The sequence below is a fragment of the Mauremys mutica genome, chromosome 1, assembly GCF_020497125.1.
Source record: "Mauremys mutica isolate MM-2020 ecotype Southern chromosome 1, ASM2049712v1, whole genome shotgun sequence".
Classification (NCBI taxonomy): Eukaryota; Metazoa; Chordata; order Testudines; family Geoemydidae; genus Mauremys; species Mauremys mutica.
The window spans coordinates 197154254-197172466 of NC_059072.1; the positions used below are offsets into that span (position 1 = coordinate 197154254).

At 42.7% G+C, this 18213-nt stretch overlaps 1 protein-coding gene across 3 annotated transcripts in view; it reads left to right on the forward strand.

Annotated features, from left to right (window-relative positions):
* The first annotated feature begins 1619 nt into the window (after positions 1-1619).
* Positions 1620-18213, forward strand: part of BACH1 (BTB domain and CNC homolog 1) — a 48327-nt gene continuing 31733 nt past the window's right edge. The window contains exon 1 of one of the 3 annotated variants that reach the window (XM_045002295.1): positions 1620-1649. The gene's annotated coding sequence lies outside the window, so the exon portion shown is untranslated. The other 2 variants (XM_045002296.1, XM_045002297.1) reach the window with 2 other exon arrangements.

Sequence of the window (18213 nt, forward strand, 5' to 3'; positions counted from 1 at the left end):
GGGTGAAAGTGATCATGAAATAATAGTTTTCATGATTCTAAGGAAAGGAAGGAATGTGAACAGCAGAATAAGGACAATTGACTTAAAAAAAGCAGACTGTAACAAACTCAGAGAACTGGTATGTAAGGTCCCGTGGGAAGAAAAATCTAATAGATAAAGTAGTTAAGGAGACTTGGCAGTTTCTCAAGGAGAAAACAGTAAAGGCACAACTACAAACTATCCTAATGCAAAGGAAACATAAGAAGAATAGGAAAAGGTCAATATGGCTCTATCAGGAGCTCTTTTAAATCAAAAAGGAATCCTACAAACTGTGGAATAGAGAATAACTAGTAGTACTGCTGAAAAGAATCTAGGGATAATAGTGGATCATAAATTGAATATGAGTCAATATGTTGCAGTTGCAAAAAAGGCTAACATAATTATGGGATCTATTAACAGGAGTGTTGTATGTAAGGCAAGGGAAGTAATTGTCCCTCTCTGCTTGGCACTAGTGAGGCTTCAGCTGTAGTGTTCAGTTCTGGGCACCACACTTAAGGAAAAATGTGGACAAATTGGAGAGTCCCCAGGAGAGCAACAAAAATGATAAAAGGTTTAGAAAACCTAACCTATGAGGAAGCGTTAAAAGAACTGGGCATGTAGTCTAGAGAAAGAAGACTGAGGAGGGACCTAATCATCTTCAGATATATTTAGGGCTGTTATAAAGGGGACTATGATCAACTGTTCTCCATGTTAATTGAAGGTGAGCTTAATTTGCAGCAAGGGATATTTTGATTTGATATTAGGAAAAACTTCCTAATTGTAAGGATAGTTAAGCTCTGAAATAGGCTTTCAAGGGAAGTTGTGGAAGCCCAATCACTGGAGATTTTTAAGAACTGGTTGGATAATCACTTGTCAAGGAGGGTCTAGATTTACTTGTTCCTGCCTCGGTGCAGGGGGCTGGAGTTGGGGACCTCGCAAGATCACTTCCAGCCCTACATTTCTACACAATTTTATTTCCTCAAACATACTGAAAGGCTTGGGGGTCTTTTGTCTGTTCCAATGTGGAATGAAACCAAATTTCAAAAGTTGCCATGCCCTGGAATTGTTGCCCTCCACTTGGTACCACCCTGCCTCCTCTGAGGTACAGCGATCCTGGAATGAACCAGCCCCCAAAACTGGCCAACTGGCAACGTGTACTGAGCACCTCTACAGGTTTCCCAGAACAGTTCCCGCAGAAAAGGCACAAGCCTGGGACAACCAGGGCAGCTGGCACTGGCAACCCCATGCTGTTGGGTGGGGGTCCACGCGTGGGGGTAAGCAGCAGGGGGCTGTGCCAGCTCTCCAGGGAGATGGGCAGCGCGGGCCGTGGCTTTAGGAGAGTGGCGCGTGGCGCTGAGCCCTGGCTTCAACACTCCCCCGAGAGACAGCACCCGCCCCTCCCCCACCAGGCCCCGATCCCGGGGGGCGGGAAGCAGAACGTTCCAAAGCCCAACGGCCACGCTCGCGCCTCCCGGGAGCCAGTCCCTAACCGCCCCGGGGCCCAAGGCAGGCGAGAGAGTTGTTCCAGACGCGCACGCGCGCTGCCGTCGACGTAGGCGTCACAGCGTCAAGCGGGACGGCTGTGTCCAATCAGCGGGAGGCGAGTGGGGGTGGAGGAGGAGGAAGGCTGGGTAATGTTGTTGCGAGTCACCTGATTCTTATCGCCGCGGGCTGGGGCAGCCGCGCCGGGGACGGGACTGGGGAGGCAGCCCCTGGCCGAGGGTGACGGCGCTCGCGGGACCGGCGGCGACAGACGAGCGGGGCGGGTGCTGGGGTGAGCCCGCTGCGGCGCGCGGGGGTGGCAGCGGAGGGGGCTGGTGCTGCGGGGCTCGCGCAGGGGCAGTGAGCGCCGGGGTCCCGCGCGGCGGCGGGTGGGGGGATGGCCCGTGCTCGCCCCGGGTACCGGCCACTCGCGGGGCGGCGGCGGCGGGGGCCCCCGGGCGGGCGGGGGAGGCGGGAGCACGCGCTGTCGCTGGGGGACCCCAGGTCACGCCGCTCTGCGCAGCGCTTCGAGATCGGCTGGGGGCGGCCCCAGCCCGGTTCTCCGGCTGCGGGGGGGTGGGGGGCTGCGGGGTGCCCCGTCCGTGCGCCGCGGCCGGAGGGGAGCTCGGTGGGCAGAGCGGAGGCGGGAGGGACCGTGTCTTCCCCTGGTACCCGGGCAGCGACACGGCCAATGCGCCGGGACAGCTGCCCCAGCGCTGGCCGGCTCGGCCCGCGACTGCCCCGGGCGAGCGAGCGAGCAGGGGTCGCCCCGGACCGTTAAGCCGGGGGGAGCCGTGCGGGGCCGGGCGCTGAGCTGTTGCTGGTTAGCTCGGCGGGCTGAGCAGCTCTGCGCAGCCGTCGGGGCCCGTGTAGGGAAAGGTAAATAGAAGCTGCCCCCTCTCCCCGCCCGCGTGGCTTTGTGTCTTCAGGTTTTTCCACTGATCCCTGGCAGATGATAGCAGCAGCAGCAGCTGCCTTCGGCGCGGCCAGCCCGCCGCTTGCTCGCTTGCAGAATCTGGCATCGGATTATTCATCTTTTCCCTTCTGCATGTGCACATGCCCGTGTGCCAGTCCAGGGCACATCGTACGCGCCCGAACGCTGGGAAATCTCCCTCCTCTTCAGAACAAAGGAGCCCCTCAGTGTTACTAATTTGGGATTAACTGTTTGATTTTGATGATAAAATATCTTCTACAAATCCTAAATCTGAACATTACAGTATCTGTCATCAGTTGTAGTAGCCCAGGAGGATTCATTTTAGACTTTCCTGGGGAGGTGTACATTTTATCTGTACGGTGAGATGCCTAGCATGTGAAGGGCAATGTAAAATAAAATTGAAAATGAGAATTATGGAGGAATCATCACCAATTTCACTGCTAAATTAGCATTTAGAGGACATGTATTGGCATTTTTAGCACCATAATATTGTAGTAATTTCAAATTCATAAAGCACTGCAACTTTGTAAGTGCTAGAGTCTGTCATTTTTTTTCTTCTGTTTTGGTCAATTGAGCAATTATACAGTTCCAAAACATTAAGGATAAAAGTGAAAATAGTTTGACACACACATTTGAGATATGTGGATGAAAAGTAAGAGCACGGTGGTGGTGTTATATGTGAAAGTTATAGTCCGTGCCAGGGGACAACCCCAAGTTATGCTTACACAACTCTCGCAAAGAAAAACCCAGAGAAGGCACAGGTCTCAGAGCCCAGGCTCCAGCCTCAGTAGGAACACCCACACTGCTATTTTTAGCCCTGCAAGGTGAGCCCCAGCAGCTGGAGTCAATTGACCCAGGCACTGCAACTCAGCACAATGGATTTCTTTGCAGCGTATTAATACCCTAAGAGTGACTATGCTCCCCTGAACTCTGAAGTAATGCTGTAGTTGTCTGTTCAAAATCATTGCCATAGTCAAAAACAAACATGGGTTTGAAATTCCCATAGCACACTAAATTCAATATACATTTTCATGCTTTTGTGGATTTGTCAATTTTAATATTGTTCTAAACTGTGTGTGTTTAAATTTCTAGGCTCCAATCCTGTAAACGGTTGTGTATGTAAGTAATTTTACTGCATTAATTTGGACTATTCATGTGTACGACTGTTTGCAAGATTGGGGACCTAGTTAATACGTTGTTTGATGCTAAACAGTTTCAAGCACTTCATAATGAGGGAATATTTTAGGCTGTGTTAATTTGGTTTTAGTATAAAGTATCAGAAGTTGCTTGTGGCTATTGGGGTCAACATGTGTTAGATTGTTGCCCTTATCATTTGCTGCTGTTGGAATCACCCAATGTAAAAACTGTCCTTATATTTTGTTGCCTAGTCTAACATGACACCACCATTGTGGGTGTGAAAGGGGTGTTTTCATACATGAGTGATAGGATAGAGTCTCAAGTAATCTTATTCCAAAATTCATGAAATTATAATCTGCAGAAACATAGATCAAATAGGCAGGATTCTTCTTTCCTGTTGCGTAAATTCAGGAAATTTATATTCACATGAGTCCCACACACACTTTTTGGTATATCCTGCACCAATTTTTTCCAATGCATGGGGCATGCTAGCTAGGCATAGGCCTCTTAGTTGTTTTCCAGAATTTCAGTTTAAAAAAACCCAACCAATAAATCTGTAGCTGTTGTGATTGTGGAAAGAATCTTTTTGAGCCTGTATTTGCTGTAGAGTTACTGCAGGTCTTGGCCACACATGATTACCCTTAACTCAGCTGCTGTGGTGCTTTTAGCTTGAGTTGATTCATTGAGGAGGGGAGAATAGGCTAAAACTTGAATGATGGCAACTCGTCAGCCGTTAGTTTGCATCCACCCTACAGAGTGTGTTAACACCACTGAAGTGCTGCTAGTCCTCCAGTGCCTTCCTCATCTCCCACCCTGTGCCCAGAAAATACCAACAAGAAAGAATTCTTAGAGTGGCCCAATTTACTACAGCACTAAGAACCATGAGATGTGCCCCCAGAAATCTAGTTTCACACACAAATGAGTGCACTTCCAGTGTGGATACAACTCTAATATTGTTTTACATTGTGGCCACTCTCACTCCATTTAGGCTAAGGCCTCATCTTCACTAGGAAAAGTCTTGTTCTGAACTCGCATTAGGTAACACACGATAGTTTTTATTTTTCACATGAGTTAGTAGGTCAAGGTTCCAAGGGGAGAACCTAGGGTTTACTTCAACCAGCTAACTTGTGTGACTACGACAAATTGCTTTGCTTTCACTAGGATTTTACCTTGTGTTAGTTACTGCATGTTAGATGACATGAGTTAACAATACCCCTTTTCCTACCCAATACACACCCAACTTGCCATGAGTAACTTGAGCATAGATAATTAAAGTTATCTCCGCTATGAAGACATACCCTAGCTTCCTGTAGGGTATCACGTGGCCTGCTAACATGTCTTCAGATGTTAGTCTGAATCTTGTTGTGCGTTGAGGTCTTTTCAGTCATGTTAAGACAACACAATTGAAAACCAGACCTGTTTTCCTTTTCCATGGGGTCATTTCTTTATGAGCAGATCTTGGATGGTATATTAGTTGATGTGTATATACTTATGGTAGGTACATAGGTCACAATAGCTGAGAGCTTTTCAAATATTAAAGATTCTTTTCCTCACAGGCCTCATATGAGGTAGGAAAGTTTAATCCATATTTTCTATGTGAAGACTGAGGTACAGAGAGACTGACTTGCCTGAGGTCGCACATGGAGTCTGGGTGACTAAGCTGCAAATTGAAGCTAGGTCTCCTGAGTAGTTGTCCTGTGCCTAACCACAAGATTATCTTCCCTTCCCTATGTCCTGCACATTGTAGTCACATTTATTTATGCCTCTGTCCTCACTGAGGTGAAATCTTCAAAATTTTTACTTTTAAATTTTTTATTCAGTCTACTTTCTGAAAACTTATTTCAGTTTTGCAAATGTTTATTTGAAAAGCTTTTTCAATTGAGTATAAAAGTGGGCAGGGTTATGATCAAGGTTTAGATCAAGTATTTTAAAATTGTTTCTCAAATGTAACTGCTTCTGTTAGAGCCAAGAGTCATCATGAAGGATTTTTCTCAGATTAGTAATTAATAGATAAGAATTCTGCACAGTTAGTTCCCTGTTTTATTATACATGTTTGTACACCTGTGTATGTATTCAAACAGTTTCCCCAGTACTAATCAACTAACAAAATCTTTAGGGCTGTGTTTAAAGCCATTGCATGTCATTTTCCATACTTAAACAATGTTAAAGAATTAAGAAATTCTTGAATTAAGAAATGAAACGATTTAAATATAAAATATATGAAACAATTCACATATTTAGGAGGGAATGAGTTTGCATAGCTTCTAAGTCTTGAGGGTAAAGGTGAAGGATTTTACCTTTTAAATAAAGCCAGGAGCTGACAGTAAACTGTTAAATAGTGAACCAGAAAACTTGTATAAAAATTTAAGAATATTTTTTTCTCTAACCCTGGGAGTGTTCATAAATGTGAATGTTTTTTCTGGAACTTGTCTCAATGTGAGACACTTCTTTGTGAGTGTAAAGTAATGGTGTCTGAAGGTGGGTAGAAGTTTAGAAGATGCAGCCTTATGGCCATGTGATCTGCTTCATGGATTTAACACAAGTCATGTTACAACACTTTCACTCTTACCTTAAATCGACTTATTGTGGTCCATCCCAATTCTCTTTTAGAAAGTCAAACTGTCACAGTGCATTTAAGTTTTTCTTGAAATGTGAGCTATGCCCACAATAGGTGTCTCTATAATTGAACTGTTTTTCACAAGAATTTCTTTTGAATGCTATCGGGGTGAGAATTTGTGGGGGATGGAAGATAGGAGTGGGGACTTCTAAATCCCATGCCCAACCTTAAAAATGTTTAAAATTAAAACTACTACCCAGAAAAGCTTAATAAAGCTATTACTGTCCCTGACCCAAACAGTTAATGTTGGGTAACAAGTGAGTCAGACATGCTCTAAGATAAGAAAGAATTAGGTTTAGTAATGGAAACATTTTCTAGCTTTAGAATATTCTACTTTAGTATAGCTTCTTTGGGGAAATAATGTGCGAACTGCATTATTCATTGTTGAAAACTTGCCTGATTTTAGGGGGTTGGGGGGGCTTTTGTATTTTTTTTTTTCCCCATAAAGCTTCAGCTTCCAGAGTCTTACCACTGCATGGAAATCGTGGCTTTCATTTTTTGGAAAGGTAAACTCTTAGCTCCCATAACTTCTAAGAAAACCTGGACATGGTGAATCCTAAAACCTTTAAAAAAACAAAACAGAAGGCAAATTGAAACAATTCCAAGTCTGTTTTCAGAATCTCATGGATTTTTAAGACAAAAAAATGATTTTGCTGGCCCCTGACTACTTAATTTCGATTCAGCAGAGCTCTGAATAATACTGTGATGATAATCCTGGGTCGGCATAGGGACATACTAGATGACCTAATAAGCTCTTAATTAATTATAATTTATGTAATTTCTGTAATTGAAGTACAATGTTAGTATTGTGCCAGATGCTTTGACTAGTGACTCAAAGAATACAATTTTGTTCTTAATTTATGAATGAGGTAACTGCTTCTTTTGTTTTATGTTGGGGGGGGGAAAAAGCAAATTAATACTATTTTAATTTTTTTCTTTAAAAATCATCCTGGTTCCTTTAAAAATGTTATCAAAGTAAAGATGAACAAAAACAGAATGCTTGTTCATGCCTTGTCAGCATAACATCATGAATCAGCAACTCTTAACTACTGCAAGCATCCTTCTGAAACATAACTCTGTATCCATAAAAGGAGAGTGAGTTGGGGGAAGGGGCATAGATATAAAATTATTTAAAATCTATTGGTAACTTCTTGTTGAACTGCCAAGTAGCCACACTGGTTTTCTTAATGGTAGTAAATACCTTAGTTCTTTTTCCTGTAGATTTCAAAGCTTTTTTCTTAAAAAATGAAAAGTAGAAGTATCATCCCTATTTTGCAGATGAGGAAATGGAGGTAGGTTGAATAGCAGCTCAATGTCCGAGTCAAGAATGGAACCCAGATTTCTTGTCTCCGGATCTATTGCCCTATCTGATTATGACATTGTCCTTTAACTGTTTAAGAACTTAAAACTTTGTCAAGGTGCAAACATTAGTTACATGCAGAGTGATGCAGGCCACCTTTGTCTGTATTAGTAGCTACTAATGGCTACAAGTCCCACACTCTGTCTATCCAAGTGATAAATGATAGCCTTACTGTCTTTGTGGCACAGTGGACAAATGAAACTGCTTCAAGACCTCTAAATCAGATCAGATTGCAATTACTAGAGAGTCATTCCATCTTAGTTATGCAGTTCATGCGGAGTTCCTGAAGAGGTTAACTGCACATAAGTGTTCAGAAGGCGTGACTTATCCTGCTTATCACAAAGGATTAATATCCCAAATGTGGTACTAATTAAAATGGATAATTGTCATCATGTTCTACACAGATTGTGAAGAAACAGAGTCATGCTTGCTGTGTTGGAAAGTTCTGCAGGTGGGAGGGTGGGGATTGTCTTGAGGGGGAAATGTCTGATGGCCCCAGATTTAGAAGTAAAGGAAAACATGCTCACAGAGTTAGCTGACTGATGGAAAACACATCTGTAACTAATTCCTGAGTCTGAGAATGGTGGTTCAGATCTTCCTCCATTTGGGGACCTCAGAAGTGTATTTGTTTACCATCTGGTTAAACAAGAAGCTGCTCTTGGTGCCAAGAAAACATTGTTCTGGCAAGTTGAGCCTTCTCCATACATTGATGAAGGAAGCTTGCATGTGCTTTCCCAGCTAGTTCCTATGAAGATAGCAAGTGTCCTGATTAGATAGAGCTGGGAAAGTTGATGAAATGTATACAGCTATCATACTAATCCTATACTAGTAAAGACAAATGTGGTCTGTTGGAGTTGGTATTAGCTAAGGCCTCAGACTACTTGGCAACCTAGACCTAAATTCTATGGCAAGATTCCAGTGTTTTGAAACACTGGTGCAGTACATGGGAAATTCTGCAACTGCTTCATTTAAACTATAAAAAGTAGGTTTTTAATATTTAAGTAAATGAAATAATGTAACCAATAGAGTATCTCATATCTATTATGGTAGTATATGAAATTGATCTTATGATTTCTCCATACTTCCGGTGTTTGGTATGTCAAAGCTTTTTGTATGGACAACACAAATGGAGAAGCTGGAGGTGCTGGCAGTTGAGTAGAGGGCAGTTTGGAGGTGTGAGAGGCAGTTAAGGATTGTGGGGTAAGCACACTTGTTGGATGTTTTTATTAAAATGACCAGCAGTGAAATAGTGAACAGCAGTGACATTTAAACTGTCTTTTTTAGGTTTAAAGCTTACATCATTGAGATACATGTATCATTCAGACCTCTTGCCTATTGTGTTTCAGGTTGCCTGTAGATTCTAGTATTGCACCAGTTTGTACAGGCTAACACTTTCAGGGTTTTCTTTGCTACCATAAGGGCTAGAAAGTTTTTTCTGAGGCACAACTCTTTACTGAGAAATGGATTTAATAGTAAATTCAGCTGTCACAGAGTATGCAAGGCTCAAGTTCTTTTGTTTTTAAAAAGATGATCGGAATGAGTCTGATCATATCACTATGACGCCACCTTTTCTATTCTAATCCAGTATATTTCTCTGACTCATGAGAAAACTGAATCATGGCGTCTCAAGTTCTGATATCTTGGGATGCTCTGCTAGGAAGACTTGATGTAGAAGGGGTTTTTTGCTATGAAAAGACTGACAGACTAAAATACCTCATACAGAATACTGTTGGACTCTTGTATTTGTTTGAGGCTTGCTTTGAGACTAACTTGCTTTATACTCATTTAGTAGTTATTTTGCCCTATAATGAATATGGTAAAGTAGTTTCTCTGCACCTTCTTGGTGGGGCTGGGTGGGGAGGAGTGGCTGGAATAAGCTATAACTGCAAAAATGCACTTTTGCTGGTGCATTGTCTACATTAGGAGCTATATTGTCAAAGCACTTCTAATGTAGACTTGGCCTAGGACTCCAGTGATGATTTATTTATTTATTTATTTTTTACAACAAGAATTGTGAGTACCTGTAACTTTTGCTCTCTATTACCACTAACCTATTCTGATCTTAAAATGTAACTTTGTTTAAAGCATTCCAATGTAATACAGTTATAACAATACAGATGTGTAAAACTTTAAACGGATGAATTATTTGTTTTAATAAGAATAACACCAGAAACACACAATTCTTCTATAGATCTGATAGGCTTTTTCTACCTTGAAAAGTGACTTGAGGTGGCTGTTGCTGTTGGGTTTTTTTTTAAACCCACTTTCTTACTCCAATCTTTCCATTGTGTGTATTTGGCAATATCTGTTTACTTTAGAGAGAAATTATTTTGTGTTGCTTTTTACTTATGTTAGCAGTGCAGTGCCAACACTGTTAAAATAGTGTGCATTCTTGTGCATCTTTATAGAGATGTTTACTGAGTTCAGGTTACACATGTAGAGATCCACTGAAGGCGTTGGGATTGCACAGATGTCACAGATATAATTTGCTGTGCAGAATCTTTATACTGGTGGTGATGAACAAGAAACAAACAACCAAGCTGGATTTTGAGAATGCAGGATAAGCTTTTAAGGCTGGTGGTTTAAGATGGAAAACTATTTTTACTTGTTAGCTAAATATTTTGATCTGGAAATCCATGAAAGAAAACATGGAGCTTAGATTTACATTTTGTCACTTTTCAGAGTAGAATTGCACTTAAAGGAACCAAAAATATCACTTGTAGTGGAGTATCAAAATATGCTGAGGAGGTGAAATAAAGTATGTACATAGAACCATATTTCCCAAAAGAATGTAGAACACTAAAGTTATGTAAAATTTCTGGGCTAAGGGCCTTGACACTGTTATAGCACTGAAGACAGTGTTTCATTTTATAACTGGGACATGATGGAAATTTCATATGTAGTAGCGAGTTCTCACACAGCATCTGTTTCTTTTTATTTTTATTTGGGCGGAGGGTAAGGGCCTGTTTATCTCATAGGGAAATTTTTTTGCTGACCTAACTGTAACAGTGTTGCAAGGGAATAGCTTGCATACTCTTTCTTCTTATCTGGTGCATTTGGCCACTTAATCTGGTATAAATTATTTTAATTGGCTATGTGTTAACTTGTAAGAGAACCTCATATTACTGTAAAATTATCAGCTGCCTAATTTCTAGTGTTTCTTACTCAGGTATTAGTTTTAAAATAAGCTGCAAGCTTTTTATCCTTTGAAGGGACATTGTAATTTAGACTTTAAAAGTTCACTTTTGAAATAATGAAATAAACTGTCATCACTGTCCATTCTATTTGGCTACTGTTCATGCTTTGCTTGCTCATTTATGGATTGTTGGGGGGGACATGTCTAAGACTGTCACTAAGTAGAAAAACTTAATAGCCCCATATACTTAAGAGACAGATACACCATAAACATCAAAATTAAAAAAAAAACTTTGCTTTGTTTTCCCTAAAGTAGACTAATGCCTGTTGACTCATTACCTTTTAAAAGTCTACTGGTCATGCTCCCCAGATGATCCCTTTTCAAGGAAGGGCAATTCTTAAATATCCTTGGATACTAAAACAAAATATTATCCTAACATCGCTTCTGAAAACTGCCATCTTTGGGTCTAGCAAAGGGATCGGCAACCTTTCAGAAGGGGTGTGCCGAGTCTTCATTTATTCACCCTAATTTAAGGTTTCGCATGCCAGTAATACATTTTAACGTTTTTAGAAGGGCTCTCTATAAGTCTGTATATTATATAGCTAAACTAGTGTTGTATTGTCAAATAAACAAGGTTTTCAAAATGTTTAAGAAGCTTCATTTAAAGTTAAATTAAAATGTTGATCTTATGCCACCAGCCCGCTCAGCCCGCTGCTGGTCTGGGGTTCTGTTCTGCTAGGCCGGCCACAGGTGCGGCCGGGACCCCGGCTGGCCAGGGTCTGGTAGCCAGAACCCCAGACTGGCAGCAGGCTGTGCAGGGCCGGCAGTTGGGACCTCAGACCGGCAGTGTGCTGAGCTACTCAGCCCACTGCCGCTCAGGGGTTCCATCTGCTGGCTCCTGCCAGCCGGGATCCTGGCTGCCGGATCCGCTCAGCCCACTACCAGTCTGGGGTCCTGGCCCTGCCTACATACAATGGGTACCTACCTTCTCCCTGGTTCTGGCCCATTCTCTTCCTCTCTCTGCACTGAGCTGAGGGTGGGAGTGGACTGAGCACAGGGCTGGGGGTGAAGGGTCTGGCCAGGAGTTAGAAAGAGGGAGGGGGCTCGGGGTTGGGGCAGGAGGTTTGGGTGTGGGGCACTTACCTGGGCAGCTCCCATTTGATATGAGGAGTGCAGGTGGGAATGTGGTGGGGGGGGCAGGAGCCCCCGTTTGGTGCTCAGGGTGGGGATGTGGGGGTGCATGGGATGTCGGGGGGTGCAAGAGTCAGGGCAGAGGAGGGGCTGGGTATGTGGGGGATGCCAGAGTCAGGGCTGGGGTCATGGTGGGGAGGTGAAGCAGTCAAGAAGAGGGCTGGGTGTGTATGAGGGAGGTACAGAGCTCAGGGCAGGGTCCTGGAGGGTGTGCGGGGCTCAGGGCAGAGGGCTGGGTGACTGCCCCCCTCAGAACCCACAGCCCCCCTGCTCCTTGTCCCCTGTCCCCCCCTCCTGGGACCCCTGCCCCTAACTGCCCCCAGGACCTCACCCCTATCTAAGCCTCCCTGCTCCTTTTCCCCTGACTGCCCCCCTCCTGGGACCCTACCCCCTACCTGTCCCCTGACTGCCCTGACCCTTATCCACCCCCCCAGACAGACCCCCGGGACTCCCATGGCTATCCAACCACTCCCTGCCCCCTGACAGGACCCCCAGAACTCCCGACCCATACAATCCCCCCTGCTCCCTGACTGCCCTGACCTCTATCCACCCCCTGACAGATCCCAGGACTCCCATGCCCTATCCAACCTCCCCTGCTCCCTGACTGCCCCCTCTAGAGACCCCAACCACCCTGCCCGGGATCCCACCCCCATCCTGCCTTCTGTCCCCTGACTGCCCCCCCCATCCAACTGCCCCAGACCCCTTACCATGAACCGCCAAGCAGAGCGCGCAGCCCCAGCCCCCAGAGTGCTGCGCGCACAGCGGCAGGACTCCAGGGGAGGGGGGAAGGCGGGGGCAGGGGCGGTGGCTTGCTGCACTCAGCCAGGCGCTCCGGCCTGGGAGCGCGGACCCCACGGCTTGCCGCACGGGGAGAGTGGGGCCATTTGCCCACCCCGTGTGCACGCCTATGCTTCTGCTCCCTGCCCCCGCATGGGGAGTGGAGGGCAGAGGAGAGCGGGCCGGGCTGGGCAGGATTTTTAATGACACGCTGGAGTCCTGCCAGGCAGCACCATGCCATTAAAAATCAGCTCGCGTGCCGTCTTTGGCACACGTGCCATAGGTTGCTGACCCCGGTCTAGTATATGACAGAGAATATGATGAGTTTGCAGGTGCATGTACAGACACAAGGACATGGTAGTACAGCTATATGATCTCTAATCATGTGTTTGAGCCCCAACATAAGAGAAGAATGGATGATTTATTAGAAAAATATTTAAAGCCTGTGCTGGGGGAAACACCCTAATTTCTCAGCTGAAAAACCACAATAAGATAGCCATCATTTTGACCTTTGTCTTTAGTTCTCAAAACTGCTTTATCTGTATATTGCAGCAAAGAATCCTGTGGCACCTTATAGACTAACAGACGTTTTGCAGCATGAGCTTTCGTGGGTGAATACCCACTTCTTCGGATGCAAGTAGTGGAAATTTCCAGGGGCAGGTTTATATATGCAAGCAAGAAGCAAGCTAGAGATAACGAGGTTAGTTCAATCAGGGAGGATGAGGCCCTGTTCTAGCAGTTGAGTGAAAACCAAGGGAGGAGAAACTGGTTCTGTAGTTGGCAAGCCATTCACAGTCTTTGTTTAATCCTGAGCTGATGGTGTCAAATTTGCAGATGAACTGGAGCTCAGCAGTTTCTCTTTGAAGTCTGGTCCTGAAGTTTTTTTGCTGCAGGATGGCCACCTTAAGATCTGCTATTGTGTGGCCAGGGAGGTTGAAGTGTTCTCCTACAGGTTTTTGTATATTGCCATTCCTAATATCTGATTTGTGTCCATTTATCCTTTTCCTTAGAAACTGTCCAGTTTGGCCGATGTACATAGCAGAGGGGCATTGCTGGCATATGATGGCATATATTACATTGGTGGACGTGCAGGTGAATGAACCGGTGATGGTGTGGCTGATCTGGTTAGGTCCTGTGATGGTGTCGCTGGTGTAGATATGTGGGCAGAGTTGGCATTGAGGTTTGTTACATGGATTGGTTCCTGAGTTAGAGTTACTATGGTGCGGTGTGCAGTTACTGGTGAGAATATGCTTCAGGTTTCACAGGCCTTGGGTGGCAGGCCAGTCCTCGCCCACAGACAACCTACTGCGTGTTGAAGTAAGGCTATATATTAGTCTAGAAGATACACACAGTAAACAAACAGGTACGCACACAAACACCAAAGTGCGTGCGCATCTGAACGTACTGATGAATCTCACGCCAACCATGTACTCATTTCAAGCTGGTAGCAGATGCTGTTTAAAGATTTGACACGCAAAAATGGAAAGAAAACAAAAATCTGTATCAGAATGTTTCAGAACACGAGAAAGTATTTGAAAGTTTTAAAGAAACAAAAACAGGAGATGAGGATGAAGTTGAGGGTATGCACTGCAAATGGCATGGCCCAATTATTAAATGTAAATATTTATAGGCTAATAGTTCTAAATCTATAACAGTAAGCTGTTTGTTCAAATAAAATTTTATTTGGGGATTAGAGATGTATCGTATTGTTTTCTTAAACTCAGAGGTGGCCTTGTGTTTTGAGTTCTGTTTTTAGTTCTGCAGCAAACCACACTGATGAACGGAATTCAAAGCATTAATCTACTGAATACTTCCTCCCCTGTATTTCCATCCACCAAAATAAACCTCAGTATTTACCCAGAAAAATTAATAGGGTTTTGCACTTATTTTCACCTGTGTTTTTTTCTTGTGGTAATAAACACTGGTAAATTACTGGGGAAAAAAAAACTGGAAAGAAGGGGCCCTATGTATTTCATAATTCCTGTGTAAACTGTTGCATATAATTAGTTGTTAACTTGTTTTGGTTATCTGAAATGTGTGTGTTGTTTTAAAATCTAAAATGATGTTAGTTTGAGGTCTTTCTCACATTTAAAAAAAAAAAAAAAGACTGCTCAGGCTTTACAGCCATGGCATACGCTATATTCATGGAAAACCTGACATGAAAAACTTCTTACCTTTTAATTTTTTGTTTTTTTGCAGTTCTTGCTATTTTTCACAATTGATATATAGTAGAACCTCAGGAATGGAAGTTTGTTCATAACTCCGAACAAAACATTATGGTTCTTTCAAAAGTCTACAACTGAACACTGGCTTAATACAACTTTGAAACTTTACTATGCAGAAGAAAAATGCACACAGAAACAATTTTCTTACCTTAGCATATCTTTTTTTTAAACTTTCCCTTTGTTTTGTTAGTAGTTTATGTTTAACACAGTGCTGTACTGTATTTGCTTTTTTTTTTTTTGGTCTCTACTGTTGCCTGATTGCACACTTCCGGTTCCAAATGAGGTGTGTGGTTGGCGAGTGAGTTCGTAACTCTGGTGTTCATAACTCTGAGGTTCTACTGTATTATTAAAAATCCTCACTTTCTTTGTCAAGGCAGGGTTGGTATCACAAAGCTGGTCTTCACAATGTAAAATAATAGACTACATGATTGTAAAATCAGCCCTGCAGAAGATTGTTTCCAGCCAAACAACATCAGCATCAGTAGTATGAATCTATTCCCTCATCCTACCCCATTTATCTCAATGAGTAATGTCACTGTCTAAATGAGGGCCCTGTAATAGATGTTCAGTTGATATACCCTTCCAGCTGTGGGAAAAATTTCCAGCCAACTATTCTGTGCTGTGCTCAACTTTACCTCCTTTTCTTCAGAAGCTGTTTGCTTCTACAAGACCTCGATAAGTTCATGGAGGATAGGTCCGTCAGTGGCTATTAGCCAGGATGGGAGAGATGGTGTCCTTAGCCTCTGTTTGTCATGAGCTAGGAATGGGCGACAGGGAATGGATCACTTGATTACCTGTTGTTTCATTCTCTCTCAAGCACTTGGCATTGGCCACTGTCGGAAGACTGGATACTAGGATAGATGAACCTTTTGGTCTGACCCTGTATGGCTGTTCTTATGTTCTCAAGATCCAGTTTTATGGAGGCTTGTTATAAAGGACGTGTGGCTTTCCCTTTAATGTTATGTGTAGTCCGGGGAACTTTCTGATTCTAGTTATTGGTATCGTTGATACCTCACTGCTGTTGCTGGCTAGTTAAAAATAGCAAGCATAATTTCAGTATTTTTCATTAATAGGTTGTCTGGATTAGTTTTTGGGGGGTATGGGAAGGGAGAACCTCCCACTATAACACTAACGTACTGAGTGCTAACAGACTGGGTTGTGGCGTTTTTACCAGTATTAGTACTATTACCCCCTTCCTAACCTAACTCAACACCTCCCCCCCCCAAAAAATACCCTAGTGTTGACAAAACCATACAGACTTCTTATAGCATCCCCCAGTGGAAAAATATTACTCTGGCTGACATTAGACTTTGAAGGTAGATTAAAGTATCTTAACTTTAAGAGTGTATCTGCACTAAGAAAATTCTCTAGCAGCAGTGCAACCAACGCTGTAAGCTGCAGAGTAGACAGAATGCAGGAATTTCTACCACAGTTAAATGACAGTGACCTTGTGTACATTATAATACTCAGATGTGTTTGAACACAATTGTCAAGATTAGCTTTAACTGACACTCTTGGCCATAATGCAGATGTCTGGACAAGTTGTGTTCAGCCTTGTCAGCTAAATGTGACGTACTCTGGTCCCAGCATCGTTTAATTGCAGTTAGCTAAAACTTGCTGAATACAGATTGTCATGGTCTAAAAAAAATTGGGCAGCCTGGTATCAACCAACTTGTCTTCACAACTTTCTTCCACCATGACCATCTGTGTTCCATTAGGAGTCTGTCTCTGAAGAAGGTGGGGATGTACAAACATAGCATAGAGATAGGACTGGAGCATACAAGTGAACTTGGTCTGTGCTAGATGCTGGAAGAGAGCAGATAACAAGGGGCAGAGAGGCTAGGATGTCTGCTTTCCTTGGGTACTCTTCTCCACACACATTCTCTCCTGAGAGTTTAGGAATATCTGTAAGAAAATGGAATGTATCAGCTCTTCTGTGAGTCTTAAAGTTGTGTTTTAAATCTTGTATTCATGTACTCCTTTAAATAGTGATTTACTGATAATCTGGAGCTTTCCCATCAACCCTGAATCTCTCTCTCTCAGCCCAGTGGGGTGATACTAACGTTATCAGTCATGTCAGTCTAAACAAATTTTGTCATCAAGGCCATATTTTTGAAACTATCGTTCTCTTACTCTTATAGTTCCCTCCTGTTTCTTCCCATCAGGGATGGAGGGGTGACACTTCTACGAAATAATGTCTGGTGATATCAATATAACAATGGGTAATGGAAGAATGTGTTATAGACGAACTTGAAAAGGCTTGGTGTTTTTTGGGTTTGATGAAACTGCGTGTTCAAACATATGAACTTGTGCATATTGGGAGATGTGTGCAATTTTTATTGTACAGAGCCTTTAGTCATCCAACACTGAGACAGGCAAATTAGAGGAAGAGAGAATGATCACACAGTGTGGGGAAATGAGACAGCAGTGATAAATGGGTATAGAAGAAAAGAACACATGCAAACAAAGTGAGATGGGAAGAGGAGGGGGAAAATAAATAAAGTGGGAAGGAAAGGACAGAAGGGGAGAGAACAACCGTGGAGTGGAAAGAAAAGTTAGTTACCTTGATTAGTTTGGTAGATGGATTAGTTGTAGAGGGAATTAGGTCCATCTTTTCTTGACAGAGGAATAGTCATTACTGTGCATGTTTGACATTTCAATTTTGAAACAGCTATCTCAATCTCTAGATATCTTACAAACATTCCCAATGCAATTATAAAATTACAAGTAAATGAACTGTCCGTATACCAACCCCCAAGAATATAAAAACATACAATACCTCTCACCATTGCCACTATTGCTGGGTATCCCTCAAACCACCATATAAATCAAATATTAAGCAATGTGTATTTCTGGTATTACTCCATAGCAGCATATGAAGTTAAGGATGAATTTTGCCTGTTGACTTAAAAAGAATGCTGTTTTTACATTAGGCATTTTTGAACAATTGAATAAAAATTAGAGCTGTCCATTAATTGCAGTTAATTTTTTAGAGTTAATCGCATGAGTTAACTGCGATTTAAAAAATTAATCGTGATTAATCACACTGTTAATAGAAATCCAAAAATATTTAATACTTTTAAATTGGTAGTTTTTCTACACTTTCAAATATATTGATTTCTATTCCAACACAGAATACAAAGTATATAGTGCTCACTTTATATTTTTTTATTACAAATATTTGCACTGTAAAAATGATAAAAGAAATAGTTTTTCAATTCACCTCGTACAAGTACTGTAGTGCAATCTCTTTATCGTGAAAGTGTAACTTACAAATGTAGATTTTTTTTTTGTTACATAACTGCACTCAAACAAAACAATGTAAAACTGTAGAGC